Source organism: Melanerpes formicivorus, unplaced genomic scaffold (assembly GCF_026170545.1).
Source record: "Melanerpes formicivorus ecotype bairdi unplaced genomic scaffold, bMelFor1.0.p_v2 SCAF_88, whole genome shotgun sequence".
Classification (NCBI taxonomy): domain Eukaryota; kingdom Metazoa; phylum Chordata; class Aves; order Piciformes; family Picidae; genus Melanerpes; species Melanerpes formicivorus.
The window spans coordinates 1,445,740-1,458,332 of NW_027142440.1; positions in this window are offsets into that span (position 1 = coordinate 1,445,740).

Genomic DNA, 12,593 nt, shown 5'->3' on the forward strand with positions numbered 1-12,593 from the left:
AGTGCATGGAACCTGTCTGCAGGTACAGCTGTGGTCAGCCTTATCAGCTTGGTCTGGACCACGTGAGGGAGTCTTAACACTTCCAGAACTCTGACACCTTTGTCCCTCGCTAGCCTGCCTTCTCCCCTCCAGGATCACCCCAAACCCGAAACTTCTCTCAGATTTAATTCCAACTTAAAAGCCTCAGGTTTTGTGATTGAACAGAGCAACAAGCACACAGCTCTGAGCTGAGGAGGAGCCTTCCTGATACCTGGATATCTGAATGCAGGATATGCTTCCATGCTTGGCTGGAGCAGAGGCAGTGCCATTAGAGCTGAACCACCTTTCATTTGTGACTTTGCTGGTTTCAGGGCAGAGGAGCTAATAGTGACACAGCAGCAGAAGTATCCTGCAGACCTCTTAGGACTTTGCAATGACCACAGAGACTCCAGCACAAATAAACTGCCTGATGACACTGATTTGGTTTGTGCTGAGTAAGACCTTAAGAGTGAGATAACCAACCCAGCTCCAAACAGAGAGCTTGGCTCTACACTTGTTCTCCTCCAGTCATTTTCACCTCACAGACAACAAAACAACTTCCCACTTTTGCCTCCTTTACAGCCAGAGACACAGTGACAGAAAGCTGTAATAAATGGTAGAGAAAGTGGCTGATTTGTGCTTCCAGCACTTGAATCTCTGAAAAAAAATGATGCTGGATTTAGAGCTCTAAGGACAGACTCTGTAAATACAGTGCTGCCTTTTCCCCTTCTCCGCGGCCCGCAATTCTTTTACCAGGGTTGGCTTCTCGTTCTGCTTTAACAAATCATCACAATTTCAGCAGGCACTCCACTGACTGCCAGTGCTGTGCTACCAAGAATTTACCAGAATTGAGAAACTTTCCTTCTGCACAGCTAAATTACCTCCTGCATGCCCGGATTTGTTCAGTTCCGGATGACGTACCGGAGGCTCAGTCCTGCCCTGATACTGGGCACTGTCTCTAGGCTCTTACAGTACGAGCAGCTCCAGGGGTTTAGAAGGGAAGAGGATGGGTGAACACTTTGGTTCCACGAGGAACACTCTGCTGTGCATCCTGGAGAAGAAACAGAGCCTGGCAGGATGAGGCAAACAAAAGCACTTGCTCATCCTTTATCAACTTTTGGAGGCTGAGGTAGAGCTCTGTGCTTTCTGACACGCCAGCGCCAAAAGCACCTTCCGCGGGAGGCTGCATCGACACAGCTCACAAATTAACCCCACTTAAGCGGTTTGTAAAGTTGGTATCAAACAAGATGTGACAGCTGTAGGCAGGACCATGGAGATACCTTCTTCTAGAGGTCTTCTGGGGGGTGATCTGCAGCTACAGCGAGGAGATGTTGCGTGAAGCCGAAATGAAATTTCTCCTCTTAGCTGCAGTGCTTAGGCTCAAACTCGTATTAACCTGGGAAATAACACAAGTGCCATTTGAAAGCCTATTCTGGTAACATTTGTGACCCACTTCGGGCTCCTTTCAGTAATCTGGGAAGGGACCTTTGTTCCCATGGCAGCCCATAATTTCCTGACTGAAACAGTTCAGCTGAGCCCTGAATGACAGAGTCAGGCATTTGGATGCTTATCTTGCTTCCAAGCGTTCCGAGGTTCCTCATTTCTCACTTCTTGCACAATGCCCCAATCTCGCTGGGAAGGTGAGAACTGCATGGGGAAAGGAATATAATTGCCTTTTTTTTTATTATTATTATTATTATTATTAGCTTAGGATCCAGTCCCGCCCTTCTGTGCTGCCAGCTTCCCCTCTTATTCACAAATGATGATATACATCCAGCGAATTATATAATTATCAGCCTATAATTACAGGTATAGAGATATATACATCCCCCTGGAGGAGAGCGGGGCTTGGCACAGGCCCGCTCGCACCTCCGAGTCGGTGGGGAATTCGTGCCCATTCGGAGCGGCAGGATTATTTATTTATCAACTGCTGGAGACATTTTATGAAGAATGAACCCAAAAGAATCCTTTGATTCTGTTTAATAACGCCGCAGAAGTATGCGAGCGAGCAGATCCAGGCACGCAGCAGCCAGCCCTCCTGCGCCGGCTGAGGGCAGAGAGCTTTCCGCGGCGGCGAGCGGTGGGGAGCGCAGCTCTGGCAGGGGGTGAGGAGGCTGCGGGAGCCATGCTGGTTTGTTCAGGGAAGAGGAGATGCCAGCCTTGGCAGGGCGATCAGAAGGCAAGGCTGAGACAGCGGAGTCAGCGCTCTGTTCCCATAGACACCTTCTTTTTCTGAAAGCTTTAGACAAGAATTAGTTTATCTTGTGCTGCTGTAACCATAGATAAACCCTCTTGCCTCCCCACTCCCTTCCAATGCCTCCTGTTGTCACTGGGGCAGATAGTGATTCTCAGCTGATAGAAATCAGCAAAGCTCCACTGATTTTTAACAAAGCTGTGCCAGCTTCTGCTAGCTGAGGGTCTGCCTGCGTGCTCCTCTCCTTGAAAAGCAGAGAATCCAGCAGGCAAAGCTGCCCTACGTTGGATATTCAAGTTGGCTCTTTTCCCTTTGTTCTGTCTTTCAAATGCTGCTCCCAATCACAACTGCGTGGGTGCCCTCAAGCCTGCCGTGGGGCCTGAGCTGGCTGCTACCCTGGTGCAAATCTAGGGGAGCTCTGATCGATTCAGATCCTTGCTGAGCGGTACTGCAGTGCTGTGGAAGCACCACACTTGCGCCAGCCCTGATCTGTAAATCCCACCGTGTGCCCTGTGCCTTTCCAAGAGTTTATTTGCAAACAAACAGGAAGAAGCTTGGGGGCTGAACGGCCTGGCTCCAGCCTGTGGAGAATGGACTGAGCCTCCACCAGAAATCAGCAGCAGACACTTGCTAATTACCATGGGTGGCCAGTTCACAAACTTCAGCACAAGACAAAAACTACCCCATTCAGCTCCACTCTCCCAGCCTGATGACATCATTGGCATCATTATGTTGTGATATGCCAGATGGGAAAATTTGAGGTGGGGATGAAGTGAAAATCCTGGCTACACCTTTTCTCCAGGCTATCTGCCTCTCCATCACTTTACAACATCACAGAGAGGCTCAGACAGCTTGACTCTGCCATCCCCAGCTGGTTTGGACCCAACAGATAAATGCTGAAGCACCAAGAATCAATAGGTGTCTCCGGCATTGCCACAGGTTGGGCTGCACAGAGCCACCCTTCAGTTAAGTCATTTCTTTAAGCTCCCTGGTATATTTAAGTGGAGAAGGAAGGCAATGCTGTGAAGTCTGTAATTTCTATTGCCTGGGAAAAAAAAAATGAAAGCAGCCCTGCATCAAATGCTTATTGAAACTGAAACATATGCATTAACATATGGCAGAACTTCACTTACTGTATGTTTTAGTGCAGAGCTGATGAGGAAGGCATCTGTGCTGAGAGCATCTGAATGGAGGCTCAGATAATGAGCAGGGCTCAGAAAAATAGACTCTGAAAGGTTGGGATGTGTCAAAGTGCCCTGCAGTTGATTTGTGGCAGGGCTGAAGGAATACACTCAAGCCTCCATGCAGGTGCACTGCTGTGCCCTGCTCCCTGCTCTGGGACCCGTCTGAGGCTTCATGTGGCACCGTGGGCACTTGCTTTGGAAATCCTGGGCAAACGCTCAACCTGAGACGCATGGCTCCACACCAGAAATGCTGACACAACATGGGAGCTTAAGCAAGGGCTGGTACAGCATTGCTGCTTAACAAAGAGCAAATTAACTGCAGATCTTAAACCTCAAGCCCAAATCTGGCTCCACGTTTGGAATTCCCTCAAGGACAACAGCTCCCCAGAGCTGGGGCTTTGGGTTTGCCCGTTCTAGGGCCGTGCTGCCTGGCACAGTGGTGAGCATAATCCCTATCTGCAGGGAAGGGACACTAAGAAAAGAGAGCAACCTTCCTCTTGCTGAGAGTCTCACCCCACTCATACAAACTGACAAGGTCTAGAGCAAGCCGGGTCTCCTGGTTCTGAGCTGACCCACTGCATGCTCTGAGCATTAACCATTTCTCCTGCACAGAGTCAGGTACAGCTGTGTAAAGCCTCTCAGAGGCTTTTGCTGCCAACTGCTAATATTATTAATGGGCACTACAAAGCCACATTGTTCTACACCTATTTACTGGAAGTAAGATATGAGGATACCAGCTGTAATTACTTCACTGCCTTAAGGATAGAAGTCTTTCTTTCTGATTTGACCACAGCAGAACATCTGCATCGCTCAACCACAGATTACCTGGCTCCTGGGACATGCTTTCAAACCACCCAGTTGCTGCTCAGTGACCCAGAAGAAAGTTTACCACCTACTCACAGAGCCTCATTTGGAAGTACTATGCCTCTTGTGAAGGAATCTCGAGGTTCTTGAGTACTAAATGTGTGAACCACTTGTGCACCGCTGTACAAATCACAGCTTTTGATAGCAAACTGCACTCCAGGGATAATTCCCTGTCCAGAACAAAAGTGATTATTGAGGCTCAAAGTATTTAGCACGTGTGCATTGCTTTCCAAGGAGGCTTTTGCAGGGGAGCTTCCAGACACAGCGCTTGGGGACATGGTTTAGCGGTGGACTTGGCAGTGTTAGGTTTACACTTGGACTCAATCTTACAGGTCTTTTCCAACCTGAATGAGTCTATGAACTGCAGCAAGTAACTGGGGACAACTCACTCTGTGTGCTTTTTTCTTTCAGAAGTACCAAAAAAGAGTGATGCAGAGAAGCTATCATCGGGTGCTAATCAAAGCTCTGTTCACTGAGAGGGTTTGAGCTTGTTGCATTTCCATTTTCACCTGTACTGAGGAAGCTTCTGGAGGTCCTGCCATCGAGAGATTTCAGCTTGTAGCCTTCAAGCAGGAATATTTTTCATACATTTATTGCACTCCACCCAAGTACAAGCTTCTCCTTCACAGGAAGGACAGCTCACAGCTCGTCTCCTTGGGGGCAGAACTACACAAAGGTTGTCTTAGTTCTGCAGGGTAAACACTGAGCTGCAAATGCCCTGGCTGGAAGAGTAAACGTGCTGAACTCCCTTCAGCTGAGGATGGCATTATTATTACTCCTCCTCCTCCTCCTTCTCCTCCTCTGCTCAGTCTCTGTGCTGGAGGTTACCTCCCACGGAAGCATAATAGGCAGGAGCCACCCGCCTGCCTCCCCACCACCACTTTGAGACAAAACCAAGTCAAGTCATTTCAGGTCTTTGAAGGCAGGTTTGTGCTAAAGACCCAGATTTTATGCTGAAGTGGCTGACACTCATACAATGTGGGGGATAAGGGGTAGCCTTTGGCAGCAGACAGCCGAGGGTTGTATCATCTTCAGCCAGCCCTGCAAGATTTCCCAGAGCTTGTCTGCTGGCACCTCGCATAAGCCCCCGACTTAAATCCACCTTGACTGAGGAAAGAGCAGAGTAGATTAGGTATGCACAGAAGGATACAAACAGACATTTAAATGTCTGCTCAGGTGGCTAAACAACCCTGTGGAGAGAGGCTGGGTGCTTCCCTCCGAGTGAGGCAGAAACGTTTGGCACAGGCCAGGACACTGAACTCAGCTCTCCTGGGTCCCAGCCCAGCAGTTCAATCCCGGCACCATCACTCTCTCTGTGTATGGATTTGTCTATCCCCTCTGTCTTTTCCATCATCTCTAAACTTGAGTGACTCCTATGACTAATGTGATTGTAAGTCATAAAACATTAAGTTATGACACAATCAAATCAAGGCCAAGAAATTCATAGTTAGGGTGTAGGCTACATTCTTAACTCAAAACCAGAAAAGCAGCATTGCAGGGTAAACAAAAGGATGAAGTGTCAGCCCTCATTTTTCACTTTTTGGGCCCTTATCAGTTTGTATCAATTTAAGCCCTCTTTAAGTAAGTAATTTCTTTGACTTCTTTTTTTTTTTTTTTCTTTGTCTTTTTCTTTTTTTTTTCTTTTTTTTCCCCTCCCCTCTAGGAACTGAAAATGATTCTGCTTTGAGGTCTGGAACCTGCCATACAATAAACACTACTTAATTGGGACATGCTTAATAGGGATGGCCACTTTAATGGGACATCTCCTAGGGAACCTATTTATGTTAATGAGCCTGAATGACAATGACTGTTTCTTAAGTGGGGCAACAAAAAGGAAAAAACCTTCCCTTAACAGGGATGCACTCAGCTGTTACTACTTTGTTAAGTGTTTAACCAGGTGTTAAATAGGTCTGAAACTCTGAGCTTCCATCCTTTAATTCAAAACTGGAATATTAAAGCATTTACACCCCGCTGAAATGTGGTGGTTGTGTTTGCCTAGGGGTGGTTAGCACAAAGAAAGGGGCAGGCTGCTCTCAGCTCTGCCAGAGATGGAAGCACTCTTCTCCAAAGAGCTTAAATAACTCTTTGCTCCAGGTCTGGGACTACCCACCTATGGATTGGACTTGTTCAGAGATTCATTGCAAAGAAATAAAGAAATAGATTTTAAAATGATGCATTTATAGGCTATCTATATGTGTGGAGAGAGAGAACATTAGAAATAGAAGCCACCTGCCCTAATTCTGAACCCTAGGTTTTACCCTCTCCCCGCAAACCTTTCCTCCTCTGCCACCTGAATAAAAAGATGGGAGCCAAAAAAGTAAAAATAGGAAAGCTTCTTAAGTCTGAAGTGATCCTAAGATCCCTAAGAATAGATGGCTGAAGACTTGCAGGAGCCTCCAAAAGCCTGTAAGCCATTTTGAAGGTTATTCTCCTGCCGAAGCTCTTTTGTGCTGGGTGGTTTCCTCAGAAAATGCAGGCACAGGTTTGGGGGGGTGGGGACAAGAGGCCATGGCAAGGAGCTGTCTTGAAAACAAAAATCCCATCTTAGACGACAGCTATATAAATTTGGGGACTCTCCCAGGCAAACCAAGACATCTGATTATGCCATTGTATCCTGCTTGGCAAAGGAGAGAGTGAAGGGAAGTGATAGACGTGAGGGGCAGATGGAGTTTGCCTAATGTGTCTGTTCTTTTCTTCGCTGCCTTTTCAATTTAAGAATGTAGCAAAATAGCAGCTGCTCATAATTTCATGAATCAAGAAGTATGTAAATTTCAGCTACAAAATTTGGTGCATAGTTAGACACACACACACACACAAAGAAGTGGGGGGGTGGGGGTTGGGGGGGGAGGAAAAGAGAAAAGATCTTGCTTGCATCTACAACTTTCTTAATGGTGCATGCAAATGTAGCTGCCAGGCCTGGTTCTCCTCTTGGTTAGGAGGGAACCAAGAGTGGTTCCATCAGTTCTGCTGTCATCCTGTAGGACAAACTTGTGCTCCAAGGGCTCAGCCAGGCCCTGCTTCTTGCCCTAATGGAAGGATGAGTCTGGCATGAAAGGCTCCTTGCACAGCCCTGAGCTACCATGGGAGCTTTACACCATACCTCTGCTTCGAGGCTGCAGGCTACACGACCAGATCAGATCAAATCAAGTGGAGGTGAGGAGGAAAGGGGGTGTGAAAGGTCTCCACCAGCAGGAAAGCCAGAGCTGTGCCTAGCTACCTGAGGATGCTGACAAGCACTGCAAAATGAAATGGAAATCACACTCCTATTTCAATCCCCAGCAGCCCTCAGATCAAAAGCTGGAAAAAAGTGACTGGAATTGTATCATCCAAAGGTAGGAAACTGTTCAGGAGCCGAGGATCAGGGCCTCCATATCCTCTACAGCTGGTTCTAGTTTTCAGACAAGATTTACTAAACACATGTAAACCCTGCCTAGCTGTTTGAATACTTCTTGTGCAAATAACTTCCTCTGTGGTCAAGCTGTTTCTCTCGGATCCAGGCTACGGATCTGTGCTTTAGACTCCTGCCTTTTTACCCTTGGATTTCCACCAGTACCAGTTCACACCCAGAGTACCAAACTGTGAAGGAGGGAGCTGGGTTTGGCAAGAAGAGTCAGGAGAATTGAGAGTGCAGAACGTGGAACAAAGTCATAGTATAGGGCAGAAGTCCTCCCTGGCTCAGCTCCATCCCAGCCAGTGGGGCAGATCCTGAGCAGCTGTAAACAGACACCGAGCTGAGCGTCTCACGGGAGGTGCAACTGGGGACAACCTTTGGTCCAACAGCATCTGACACAGGCAGAACATTTCAGCAGTCCTGGAGGGTTTCTCCTGTGTTACATCCCTGGAGTGAGTGAGCAGAGCACTGGTCTCTTCTCCAGGTAAAGCTGCCCCACAATGGCATCTGCTGAGCCTCGGGAAGTCAAACCTTACACAGACAGCAACAAGCTGCAACTGATCAGAAAAAAAAGCAGGAGAAGAGAGTTTTGTGACAGACATTTTACTGCAATCATACAAAAAAAAGCATTTCACATACTTCAGGAAGGTATTTCACGTGCAAATTCACCATGAATCGTCCTCTTGTTCAACTCTTCCATGGCCTGTGTACTGCAGTGCACAAAACACAGCACGGGACAACTATGAACAAGTTTATTAAAAGAGCTCAGGCTGCTGTTGACATCACCAACCACACAAGTGCTTGCTCAGGGTTGGGGTGATCTTATCAGCCTCTCCTTATATTTCAGGTTACCTACTCATTCCTTCTCCCTGTATATCTTTCATTGTTACAAGAATTCAACTCATGGGCAGATCTGGGAGATAAATCTGCTGCTCTGTTTTGGGAACATGGCTCTAGCTCTAATTTTGCAGACTCCGTTCAGGCAATGCTCCCTTTGACTTCAGGGACTTTTTTTTTGCCTGAGTAATCCTTTCAGAATTGGACTCTCTCTGATTTTCATTTACTTAACAACTTGGCATCACATCTGTAAGATATTAGCCTGGTAATGTGAAATATCAAATTAGATTTATGCATTAATCTAATCTATACACCGAGCCTGATAGCTCTGTTACGCTGCACGGCTGCAATCCCAGGCTGTCTCTGTCACTTCACCTTTATCCTGATGATGTCAGAGAAAGAAAAAGTGAGGCTTACAGACCACACTTGGTAGCCCAGGCATGGGAAAAGAAAGCCTGAAATGTCAAGCTCCATTTGCAATGAGTTTCTTCTTTGGGTTACAGCAGGTAGATGTTTCTCTATCAATCACAAGGGAAGGAGAGAGCGCGCGCGCACGCAAAAGCCAGCCTGAAATAATCAGCCAAACAATAAGCTATTAAAAGCAAAGAGCAGGTCAAAAGAGACACTCAAACTGCAATGTATTCCCTAAAAATCCTTGGGAAAAGACAAGCCAGTGATTGTTTTGTTCTGTGTCGCAGTCTGAAAAGTAAAAAATGACTCCTTCATACGTGTTCCCAAACTGCATTTATAAACACTTCACATAACTAAATGAGATTTCTTCCCTCCAGGTTGGCTGCCCTTGAACATTCTTCTCCTTCTCACAGTTTTAAAGCTCTTTTTTTTTTTGTGTGTGTGTGTGTGTGTAATCCTTTCATGAAAGCAGGTTTTATGCACATGGCCCCGGTTCAGGCTCCAGCCCCACGCAGCAGGGCGTTTAGGAACAGGTTAAACCAAAGTTTTGCACATGCTTTGGTGCTTGAAAAACTGACTGCTTGGAGACGAGCCACTGACATGTTGTTCTTCCATCTAAAGCCCATTCACTCCTCTTCATGAATGCTTTCCATTTGTTTTACTCTCATCGGGCCAATTCCAGCTTGTTATGTACAGAGCGAGCACCACAAGGTTAATAAGCTGCGGTCTGCACCCCTGGACGTTCATAGTGGTCCCACCAACTCCCCTAGAATGTGTTTGAGTTTATATCAGGTTAAAGCTCCAGGCTGGGACAATGCCAAGCAGAAGCAAACAAAGGCTTGCATATAAACATGGAGAATCGTGGCCAGAATCTGGCTGGGTCTCTTCATTGCAAAGCAGAAGGTAGTGTTTAGAGATACAAAAAATCATGTGGATTTTTACCCCCTGATTAGTGATCCCTCACCACCCAAACACCAAGCAGGAGATGATACAATGCTGGGGGGAAAAAACATCCATTTATTTTGTGCATGCCACTAAAATAGTATGGATTGATGCCCTGTCCCAGGTGCTTTGGGTCACCTGTGTGTGCTATGAGAAACACTCTGCACCCTTTCAGCGAAACAGGAGGCTCCTGTGGGACACAGCATTGGCTTTGGGTCACCTGTGTGTGCTGTGACAAGCACCCTGTACCTTTTCAGCGAAACAGGAGGCTCCTGTGGGACACAGCATTGGCTTTGGGTCACCTGTGTGTGCTGTGACAAGCACCCGGCACCCTTTCAGCGAAACAGGAGGCTCCTGTGGGACACAGCCTCGGGTTTGGCAGCATAAGGCAGCTGCAGTGAGCTGCTGGCTTCCCTGCCATCCCAGTTGTCTCCTTTTCTGCACCGATCCACAGTTGCTGTTTCCCTACCCAAGCATTCAGGTGCACAACCCCAGTTGTGTTTGCAGCAAATCCCAGCTGAGCCAAGCCTTCTTTCTAAGAAGAGATGTGCTTCCCAAAGGGAAATCTCACACTCATTGCTGGAAGACAAACCACCTCTGACATGCTCCACACCAAGTACCACAAACGCAGCTTCCTGCCTGCCCCGGCAGCTCCGGCAGCCTGCTCAGGGCTGTGCAGTGAGGCAGTGCCAGCCCTGCTGGGCACCTCCCATCCCCCCACACCTGCCTCTGTGTCCTACACACCTGCCTGCCTCTCCTTGCCTGGCCCTTGCCTGTCACAACCGGGCCCAGGTATGGATGCCTCTCCCCTTGGCACCCATGTGCTGGAGGTGGCTGTGCCAGCCCGGGATGGCTGACACCATGGGGGACACACCACAAGGGATTGTGGGTGGCGACAAGCCAGGACAAGGGCACAAAAATTTCATCTGGGGGAAAGGAGGCATGTCCCTTTCTTCCTGTCCTATGGCAAGAGTTTGTGACTGGAAAGTGAAAGAAAAACCTTTTCCCCTTTTCCTCTTCCAAGCCAGCTCAGCTCTGTGCTCACACACTTTATGGCCCTCTCTGGAAGAGAACCAAAGGGATATTGAGAGGTGTGGGAGCAGCCTCTGAGCTGCTTTATTTATGCTGCCCCTCCATCTCCTTCGTGCAGCTTCCCTGTTCTGCAGCCTGTGAGATGCGAGTGCCCAACAGTCACCACAAGATTTTTATCTCCTGGTGGCCACCAGTATTTTACAGAAGGGAGAAACTGGGGGAGGGAGATCCAGTGAATTGTTTCATGTCATGAAGAACCTTGTGGCAGCAGCTGAACGCAGCTCCTGTCCCCAGCTACAAGCACTAAAGCAGCCCTCCTGCCATGGGGGGAATGGCACCAAGAGAGCAGGAGAGAGTCATCCTAGCTGGGGCTCAGAAAACAGAAAGGGATTTAAATTAATAATGTTTCTGATTCTTACTCTGAAGTAATATGTGAAACACTGGAGCTGAAGATTCTGCAGAAACTGGGAGAAAAACCTGGCTGGGGAGGAGCTTAGGTGGAGGGGAAAGCAGAGCCAAACTGGATTCCTGACTGAGCAGGGAGGGAGAGATGGGAAGAGCAAGAACCTGAAGTGAGGTAGCAGCTCCTTAAGTGTGTTGGGAGATTCATGATGGGAAGAACAAGAGTTAAATACAAGATAAAATGAATGTGCAAAAGAACCAAACCCCCAAACTCTAGAAGAAGTCAGTAAAGAGGTGAAAAAATAAGTGAAAGGCTCTGAGTGAGAAGAAAAGGTAAGAATGTTGCCTGGGAACATAACCGACTTACTTGCCTCCTGACCCCTTTAAAGGGCAGATCAGAACAGCCCAAGTGGGAGAGAAGAGTGCTGGCAGGAGCCTGACCCCTGCCCAGCCAAGAGAGGATGAGTCCTGATACCATCCTGCTCATGGCTGAAGGACAAGGCAAGGCCAGGGCTCACCAACTCAGGCTGGTAAGAACCACACACCAGCTTCAGGCTGGTGTGCAGTGATTCACTGCCAGCTCCAGGAGTGGATAATCTGATGGGTCCTCTTCTTCTCTAATTCTCCTGATTGCCCATGGGTATGGTTATTACTTAGCTTGGCCAGAACATGACCATGCACCTGGCTGGAATGCACCCTGAGAGCAGCAGCTATTCCACAGAGATGTTTCCAACGTGTGCTCAGCTGGGAAGCCCAACTCAGCTCATTAGCTGGCTTCCTCCTTTGAGGGTCTTCAGTACCTCTACAGCACAGGGCAGAGAGCACTGCTGCAGTGTCATCACTTGGGTTTGTTGCTGTGGCTTAATCCACAAACCCTCAGTGCAGATCTGTTGTGGGTTGTGCTGGGTACTTATAAATGTCTCCAGAGTTAAACAGTGAGTAACCACAGTGCCCAAATTCACTCTGCTTTTAATTGTGGCTGTTTTCCCTGCCCTCTCTCAGAACTGTTTGCTTCTCTTCCACCTACCAGCCTGCAGCTCTCGCAGGGTTTCGTGCTTAGCTCATGTATGTCACCACCTACATGATCTGTGCTATAACTTTCACAAATGAGTCTGTTGCTTCACAACCAGGGGCCCTGCAGCTGAGTCTCCTCTCTCTGCCAGGGGACATACAGGGAAGAGTGGGCAGGCACACAGGATCCCTCTCCCAGCTTCCAACCATTCTGTGCTCAGGGGGTCTCCTGAGTTTCTATACAGCGTGTTCACATCACTAGCCAAGTCCTCTGGCAATTTATATGCTACAAAACCTCTGGCTACTG